Source organism: Crocuta crocuta, unplaced genomic scaffold (assembly GCF_008692635.1).
Source record: "Crocuta crocuta isolate KB4526 unplaced genomic scaffold, BGI_CrCroc_1.0 scaffold154, whole genome shotgun sequence".
NCBI lineage: Eukaryota > Metazoa > Chordata > Mammalia > Carnivora > Hyaenidae > Crocuta > Crocuta crocuta.
Genome location: NW_027530545.1, coordinates 10,813,889 through 10,824,014, shown reverse-complemented (window position 1 = coordinate 10,824,014; position 10,126 = coordinate 10,813,889). Strand labels below are relative to the sequence as shown.

Here is a 10,126-nt window from a genome sequence, read left to right as displayed (position 1 = left end):
TCTCACCTTTTCAGTGCCAACACAAGCCCCTAGCACATCATGGGTCCTCAAGAAAATGGTTTTCAAAGGCATGACCTCAACAAATTGACAATAGGTATAAATAAATGAAAGAGTATACAAAACTAACTAATGTCAACAGACTTTCTCATATCTGAAGGCCTGACCAAAAATGGACTGCTCTATCAGTGCAAGTGGTACATTTGGTCCTCCCTAATCTATACCTAGATACATGTCTCTGAGAACCTAAAAAGGTAACCAAACACCCAAGTGATCCTTCTCTGTTCCTCCACGGCACCCATATCCATGCTTAGTCATAGCATGCAGAAAATAGCTATGTGTCTACCAACTGTATACAAGTCATTGACTTGTGTCAATTATTTCTTACTTGCGTTCAATTACATGGCTTACCTGTGTTCACCCATGCCACAGTAAATAGTTCCTGCCCCTCACTAAAAGATATGTTGACCAAAACAAGCTAAAAGTTAAACAAAAACATGGATTATATCATAGAATGAGTAGTACGCCACCCCCAGATCACCCATAGCCATCTCATCTTTACTGGGTAAACATTACTGGGATCAAATATGGACCCTTTATTTCTATCTAGTCCCTACTCTAGAGCTGCAGCCATGCAAAACAATGTGTGTTTAAAGAAATTGGATACCTGTAATAGAACATTCTTACACATAAGTTATTCTGTCAACAGGCTACATTGGAAATCTACTTCAGAATCTCCTAAAAGCTTCCAATTTTAAAGAACTGTTTACAGTTCAATAAACATTTACAGAACATCAACTGTGTGCCAGGTTCTAGGCTGCTAAGGCACTACAGAAGAATCAAAGATGAGTAAAGCATCCAAAAACCTCACAATTATAAGGACTACTTGACAAATATTCAAAGGACCTTTACCTTCAAGTAAGAAAGGCACCACCATAAAAAAATGAGAGACTTTGAAGAATGATTAGCATTTTGACAGGGAGAGGTGAAAAGGGGCTTTCAACAAAGGAAACAGTATTATCAAAGAAAAAGAGATAGTACATAAGTAAAGGAATGCTGACCAAAATATTGCAGCACGCATTAGGTATAAAAAGGTAGAAAATAAGGGTAGGCAAAGCAGACTACAAGCCTAACTTCAGAGGCCCTTAAGTGCCAAGATTAAACATTAAAACTTCCTTTTGTGAGTAACAAGGACAATCCAAAACATAGTAATAATCATAGTTTCAAAAAAAAAAGTCACTGAAAATTGAAAGTGGTCTCAATATGAACAAAATATTAGAGGAGGAATAACAGAACAAGAAAACTAGAAGAAGAGTATCTTCAATAGGTCAAAACTGTAGAAGTTTGAGTGGCACAATTTAAAAAAAAGACATCAAGAAAGATAGAAAGGAAGATAGGGAAGGAGAGAAGAAAGGAAGGAAGGAACAAGTCTGGCTGAACAATGTTCAACTATCTTCTACAGCAGGATATCCACAAATAAAAATCTTTAAGTTTATTTATTTTGAGAAAGAGAGAGAGAGAAAAAACACATGAGTAGGGGAAGGGCAGAAAGGCTGGGAGAGAGAATTCCCCATGCTGTCAGCACAGAGTTGGATCCAGGGCTCGATCTCACAACCATGAGATCATGATCTGAGCCGAAATTAAGAGTCAGATGCTTAACCGACTGAGCGACCCAGGCACCTTTATACCCAAAGACATTTATTTTTTTCTGAAATTTCGGTACTAAAAAAGGGAGTAACAGGATATTTCTAATGCTGGCTACGATGGAATAACTGGCACCAGACATGCTCCATTCCCACGATGATCAACCTGAAAACTGTACAAAATATACAAAACTGTTTTCAGACATTGGACAATATGGCAGTATAGAACCATGATCCCTGAAGAAGGAAAGCCACATAAGGGAGTCCTATGCTTAACCATAGGGCTTCAGTCTAGAAATATTCTAGAATACAGGCTACTCAAGAACAATCCTACAAGGCTTAAAACTAGCCTCAAAGAAATCAAGCTGATCCACAAAGAATTTAAAACTGCCTGCCAAAACTAATATTTTTTTAAAGGCCCATAAAATCGAGACACTCACAATGCAAGGTTCACAATGCCTATCACCAACAAAGAATTACTACACATGTGAAAAAGAAAAATGTGACTCAAGCAAGACAAAACAAGAGAAAACGATACAAAAATGGCAGATACAACGGAACTAGCATTGTAGCTAGTTCATAAGCACCCTAATTATGAATATATTCAAAAATTTATGTTTAAATGTAAAATGATGATGAAAGAAATGAAAACTATTTTAAAAAGTAAAACTTCCAGGGGTGCCTGGGTGGCTCAGTCGGTTAACCCCCTGACTCTTGGTTTCAGGTCAGGTCATAATCGCATGGTTTCATGGGTTCAAGCCCTGCATCAGGCACTGTGCTGGCAGTACAGCGGGATTCTCTCTCTCTCATCTCTCTCCAAATAAATAAATAAACTTTAAAAAGAAAAAATAATAAATACGTATTTTAAAAAGTAAAACTTCCAGAAATTGAATCAAAAAACCTTTTTAAAAAATTCAATGGATGTTCTTATGACAACATAGAAGACAAGATCCTTTAACTTGAAGGCATAGCAATAAAAACAAACAAAAAGCAGATGAGCTGAAAGACTGAGAAAAAGTGAATTGAGTCTCAGTGGCCTGTGGAATAATATCTAGTAATCAATCATATGGATAAATAAATCCCCAAAAGAGAGAAGCAGAAAAATAATTTTTTGCAGGTGGTCAACAAACACTGATTTTATTTATTTTTTTATTTTTATTATAGTTTATTGTCAAGTTGGTTTCCATATAACACCCAGTGCTCATCCCCACAAGTGCCTTCCTCCATGCTCAACACCCATTTTCCCCTCTCCTCCACCCCTCATCAACCCTCAGTTTGTTCTCAGTATTTAAGAGTCTCTTATGGTTTGCCTCCCTCCTTCTCCTTAACTATTTTTTCCCTCTTACCCTATGGTCCTAAGGACCATATGGTCCATAGTTTAAGTTTCTCCTGTTTCACATATGAGTGAAAACATATGATATCTTGTCTTTCTCTGCCTGACTTATTTCACTTAACATAGTACCCTCAAGTTTCATCCACATTGCTACAAATGGCCAGAATTCATTCTTTCTTATTGCCATGTAGTATTCCATTGTATAGATAAACCACATCTTGATCCATTTGTCAGTTGATGGGCATTTAGGCTCTTTCCATAATTTGGTTATTGTTGAGAGTGCTGCTATGAACACTGGGGTACATGTGCCCCTATGCATCAGCACTCCTGTATCCCTTGGGTAAATTCCTAGCAGTGCTATTGCTGGGTCATAGGGGAGTTCTATTGTTAATTTTTTGAGAAACCTCCACACTGTTTTCCAGAGGGGCTGCACCAGTTTACATTCCCACCAACAGTATAGGAGGGTGCTCATTTCTCCACATTCTCACCAGCATCTATAGTCTCCTGATTTGTTCATTTTAGCCACTCTGACCAGCGTGAGGTGGTATCTCAGTGTGGTTTTGATTTGTATTTCCCTGATGATGAGTGACATTGAGCATCATTTCATGTGTCTATTGGCCATGTCTCTTCATGTCTTCTGAAAAATATGGAACGCTTCACAAATTTGCATGTCATCCTTGTGCTGGGGCGATGCTAACCTTCTCTGTATTGTTCCAATTTTAGTATTGCTAAAGCATTGCTTGCCGAAGCAAGCATGAAAAAAAATTTTAATATGAAGTTCACAAATTTGAGGAAAACCATAACCCTACAGATCCAGGAAACCAATAGAACTTAAAGGGATGCATATTTTTAAAACTACATCAAGGCATATCATACTTAAAAAAAAACAACGGTTGACAAATATACTGTCTGAAAAACATAAAAGTTTAAACATTTTTTTAATTACAATATTAGTCACTGGAAAAAAATGATAAGGAACACCACTGACTTCAGCCAAAGAAAAGGGAGGAAAAAAGTAAGCCAGAATACAATGGGAAGATATTTTTAAAGAACTGGAAGAAATACAAGGGGAAAAGAAGCTGTCAGGGTACAAGTGAAAAATAAATGCTAAAAAAGATTTCAAATGAAAGGTGCGAATTTGTTTACAGCAAGCTTGTGCTATAAAAAATGTTATAGTATAATTTTTCTTCAGTTTGATGAACTATGAAAGCAAAGATCTACATGAAGGAATGAAAAGCATGAAAAAAGGTAATTATATAGGTAAATATAATAGACTTTCTCATTTTTTAATTCCTCTAAAATAAAATTGATAGTTTAAAGAAAAACATTTTTTCTGCATTGGGTGCCATCGTGGCTCAGTTGGTTAAGCATCTGACCCTTAATCTCAGCTCATGATCTCATTTTTATGAGTTCAAGCCACACGTCGGGCTTTGTGCTAGCAGCATGGAGCCTGCTTGGGATTCTCTCTCTCTCCTTTCTCTCTCTCTGCCCCTCCCCAACTTGTGAGCTCTCTCACTCTCTCTCTCAAAGTAAATAAACATTTCTTTGAATTTGAATAAAAAAGAAAAAGAAAAAAATAAAGAAAAATGTTAGTGGTGATGTTTTACATAATACACAGAGGTAAAATATACAACAAAGAGTGAAAGGAAATTGACAGATTGTTGTAAAGTTCTTAAATTACATGTAGAGTGATAAAATATGAATTGAATATGGACTGTGATAAGATGGACATAAATCCTATAGGAATCACTAGGTGAAAAAATAAAAATATACAATGATGTACAGCTTATAACCTAAAAGGTAATATAAAAATAAACACTAAAATACTCAACCAATCCTAAAGAAAGTAAAAAAGAAAGAAAAAACAACAGATGGGACAAATAGACATATTTCATATTTCTCCCAAAGCGTATATATTCAGATACTTTGTACATTTTAAAGTAATGTTCTTTTGCCAAATGTCTTTTTGAATTCTAAGAGTCCTTGATATACTGTGAATACAAGTCCCTTACCAAAGATATGATTTGCAAATACTTTCTCCCCGCTGGTGGGTTGGGTTTTCCTTTATTGACGGTCTCTTTTGAAGTATAAGTTTTTAATTTTGATCAAGTCCAATTTGTCGATTTTTTTTGTCACTTATGCTTTTGATGTCTTCTAAGAAGGTTCAACTTAACCCAAAGATATGAAGATTGACTCTTAAATTTTCTTCTAAGTTTTATAGCATTAGTTCTTACACTTAGGTCTATAATCCATTTGGCATCTATTTTAATGGATGGTTAAGGAAAGGGTCCAACTTTATTCTTTTGCTAATGGATACTCAGTTGTCCCAGCACCATTTGTTGAAAAGACTAGCCTTTTCCTATCAAATTATTTTGGCACCTTTGTCAAAAATCAATTAATCATAAGGATTAGGGTTTATTTTCTGGACTCTCAATTCTATTTCACTGATTTTTATGTCTCTCATTATACCAAGATCACACTGTCTTGGTTAATGTTTTTTAGTAAGCTTTAAAATTAGGAGGAGTCCTTCACTTTTGGTTCTTTTTCAAGATTGCTTTTACTATCTTAGGTACCTTGAATTTTAAGATCAGTTTTTCATTGGAAAAAAAAAGGCAGCCAGGATTTTGATAGAGATTGCCTTGAATTTATAGATCATTTGGAAGACTGCTGCCAACTTACAACATCCTTCCATTTATTTAATGCCTTCCAGCAATTTTTGTAGATTTTGGACAATTTTTCTACTGCTTTCATTAAACTTGTTTCTGTTTGATTTTTTGTTGCTATTTTAAATGGACTTTTCTTAATTTCACTTTTATATTATGTTCATTGCTAGTGTATAGAAATGCAATTAATTTCTATATACCGCTCTTGTACCTTGCAATTTGATCATTCATTAGTTGTAATATACTTTAATAGATTTTTTAGGGCTTTCTATAAAGATCCTATCACCCCACAAATATTCTCACCTGTCTTGCCTAGAACCTCCAATACAATATCAAATAGAATTGGCAACAGCAACATTCTTGGCTTGTTCCTGATCTTGGAGAAAAGGATTCACTCTTTCACCACTACATAGCTCTGTTTTTACACAGATGTCTTTTCTCATACTGAGGAAATTTCCTTTTACTCGTAGTGTAATAAAAGAGTGGTGGATTTTTCAAATGAGTTTTCTAATGAAATGATCATTACCTTGATACCAAAATCTGACAAAGACATTACATTGTCCCATCAGCTTCTGCTGCCATAATAAAACACCACAGAATGAATAGCTCAACAACAGGTAATTACTTTTCATAGTACTGCAGACTGGGAATTCTGTCAGTTGGGAATTCGCTAATTTGGTGACCCAATGAGGAACCTCTTGCTGGCTTACGAAGAGATGCCTTCCCACTATGACCTCACATGTCCTCACGTGGTGGGGAGAGGGAGCAAGGAAGCTCAGGGCTCTTTCTCTTCTTATAAGGCCACTAATCCCATTATGGAGGTTTTAATCACATGACCTCATCCAAATCTAACTGCCTTCCAAAGGTCCCACCTCCAAATACTAAGTTTATGGGAGTTAGGGCTTAAACATGTATGTTTTGGGAAGACACAAATATTGAGTCCATAACACTATCTCAAAGAAATGATATCAGGGTGCCTGGATGGCTCAGTCAGTTAAGGGTCCAACTCTTGATTTGGGGTCAGATCATGATCTCACGGTTCGTGAGTTCAAGCCCCGCGTTGGGCTCTGTGCTGACAGCATAGAACCTGTTAGGATTCTCTCTCTTTCTCTGCCTCTCCTGTGCTCTCTCTCTCTCAAAACAGACTTTGCTTAACATGAACAAAGATTTCCAAATCATTAAAAAATATTACAAATTAAGTTCTCAAATTTAGAATGATAATAAAAGGATAATACATCATAACCAAATGGGTCTTTGAAATGCAAAGGCTGATTTAGGATCTAAAATCCAATCAATGTAATTCATCAAATTAATAAATTTAAAAAGAAAAACCAAACGGTTCTTTCTGTAGACACTTTTGTTTGTTTATAATAAAAGCCCTCAGCATACTAAAAAAAGGGAACGTGCGCTACCTGATATATAGTATCTATAAAGAAATTTGCAGTTAACACCATACATAGTAAAGTCTGAATAGCCTTCTATGTCCAGGAATAAGGTAAGAATCCTTACTCTCACCACTTATATTTAACACTTCACCATAAGTCCTACTCAGCACATTAAAATAGAAATTTTAAAAATGGCACCTAGGTGGCTCAGTCAGTTAAGCATCTGACTTCGGCTCAGGTCATGATCTCACGATTCATGGGTTCAAACCCTGCATCTGGCTCTGTGCTGACAGATCAGTGCTTGAAGCCTGCTTTGGATTCTGTGTCTCCCTCTCTCTCTGCCCCTCCCCAACTCCTGTTCTGTTTCTGTGTCAAAAATGAATAAACGAAAAAAAAAAGAAGTAAAACACATAAAGATTGGAAAGAAAGATATAAAACTCTCTTTATTTGTAATTAACAATCATCTGCAAAGACTGTCTTGAGGAAGTCACACAAAAATTCAGAAAAAATTATGAATTAATAAGGTAGGATACACATTCAGCATATAAAAATCAACTGTATTTCTGCATACTAACAATGACCATTGTAAAATATATTTTAACTGCATTTTCAATAACACCCAAAAATATAATTCATAATCTATTCACTTAGGATAAATTTAACAAAAGACAGTAAAGACTAGCACAATAAAAACTCCAAAACACTGCTGAGAGAAATTAAAGAATAATAAGTGAAAATATATCAGGTCTTTGAGTTTGAGTAACTCAGTACAGTCTAGAAATTCATCCTCCCCAAATCATTCTATTCAATGATTCAATGTAATGCCAATCAAAATTCCTAGAGATGTTTTGTTAAATGTACAAACTAATTCTACATGGAAATGGAAACAATTTAGAAGACCCAAACAATCAAAGAGGAACAAAGTTAGAAAATTTCTACCACTGATTTCAAGACAGTATAAAAACAGTATTAGGTTGGCATAATAGACATATAGATCACCTTAAGAATCTAGGAAAATATCCATATTTTATATGATTAGCTCATTTTTAACAAAAGTTTTCTAGATAACTCAAAGGAGAAAAGGTAGTTTTTTTTTTAAAGAAATGGTCCTGAAACAACTAGATATGGAAAAGAATTAACCTTGATCCTTACCTCACACACTACATAAAAATTACCTAAAAATGGACCAAAGACCTAGTGTAAAAGCTAAAACTGTAAAACTTTCAGAAGAAAACACAGAAGAAAATCTTCATAACCTGGAGTTAACTAAAGATTTTCAGGCAAAAACAAAAAGAAGAAAGAGGAGGAGGAGGAGAGGGTAGGGAGGGGAAGAAGGAAGAAGAAAGGAAAAAAAGCACAGACCAAAAATAAATATTGATAAACTAGATTTATTCAAAATTTAATTTACTTCTGCTCTTCAAAAGAAATTATCAATGAAAGGAAAGAGCAAGGAATCTACAAACCAGGAGAAAACATATCTGACAAAGGACTTGAATCCAAATACATTAAAACTCAAAACAAAATGACAAGAAAACAATCCAATTTTTTAAATGGACAAAAGATCTTAACTGATACTTCACAAAAGATGAACAAATGGCCAATAAGTAAATAAAAAGAATCAACATCACTAGTATAATCAGGGGAAATGAAATTAAAACCACAATGAGATAAAACTACATACTCACAAGAATGTCTGAACTCAAAAGAATGATAACACCAAGTGCTGGCCAGAATATGGGGCAACGACAGCCTTCACACTATTGCTGGGGAATATGGCACAATCACTTAGAAAACAGTTTGGCCATTTCTTACAAAGTTAAACATACACTTTATCACATGACACTAGAATTCTACTCCTGGGTTACTTAACCCAGAAGAATTAAAGCATATGTACACAAATACTTGTACAGGAGTATTCATGGTGGCATCACTATTTATGGGCAAAAATCAGAAACACCCTAAATGTGAATGAACAGGTAAATTGGGGCACATTTATACAATGCACACTGTGAAAAGGAACTACACTAAGATATACAATAACACAGTAAGCTTCAAAACTCTCATGTTAAAAAGAATGCATAATGTTTTGTTTCTATTTGTGTAAAACCCAGGAACAGGGCAAGACTAATTAATAGCGACAAAAATCAACAGTCGCCTAGAAATGACAATGAAGCAGGGAAAAGTGCCTGTAAAGGAATACATGGGAACTTTTTGAGGTGACAGAAGTGTTCTATACCTTGACTGTTGTAGTAGTTACAAGGTGTGTTTATTTGTCAAAACTCACTGGCCTATACATTTTAAATAACTGCCTTTTATTTTATGTAAATTATATCCCAAATATATTTGAGTTAAAATTTTAAAAGAAGTAGCAGACATTAATAGTATCATTAACCAAAGATGCCAATAAGGGCATCTCAGGTTTTACTGAGGTTTTAGTTTTACTCAGGTTTAACCTGAGTCTTTTATTGTCTTTTACTCATTCAATCAATTATATGTTAAATACCAACTATATACCAAGAAATGTACCAACCAAAGAATGAGCCTGAGTGTGGTACAGCAGTAAAACAAAACTAAATCCCTGCCTCATCAAGCTTTCATTCTAACAGCAAGTACTGACCATAAAAAACTAAGAGTAACAGACAGTAAGACTGGGAAAGCACTAATCAGGAAAATAAACCAACTGGACGATGGGAGACATTTTAAATAAGGTAGTCAAAGAAGGTCTCACTAGGAATGTAACACTTCAGGGGCGCCTGGGTGGCTCAGTTGGTTAAGCGTCCGACTTCGGCTCAGGTCATGATCTCCCGTTTCGTGGGTTCGAGCCCCGCGTCGGGCTCTGTGCTGACAGCTCAGAGCCTGGNCCCCTCTCAAAAAAAAAAAAAAAAATAAAAAAAAAAAAAAAAAGGAATGTAACACTTCAATAAAGATCCAAGAAAGATTAGGGAGAAAGCTAAGAAGTCATCTGGGGGGAACGCATTCCAAAAAGAGGGGAGAGCAAGTGCAAAGGCTCTGAGGCCAGTTATTCAAGGAACAACATGGCATCAGATGTAAATAGAGGGTATTAAATAAGTCAAAAGATGAGGTTGCAAATGGGGCAATATCAGG

The 10,126-nt window shown here is 35.4% G+C and overlaps 1 non-coding gene across 1 annotated transcript; it reads right to left on the bottom strand.

Annotated features, from left to right (window-relative positions):
* Positions 1 to 3,613: 3,613 nt before the first annotated feature.
* LOC144234514 (U6 spliceosomal RNA) lies at positions 3,614 to 3,717 on the bottom strand. The gene has a single exon (XR_013335994.1). It is a non-coding gene; the product is annotated as a U6 spliceosomal RNA (small nuclear RNA).
* Between the last annotated feature and the right edge of the window lie 6,409 nt (positions 3,718 to 10,126).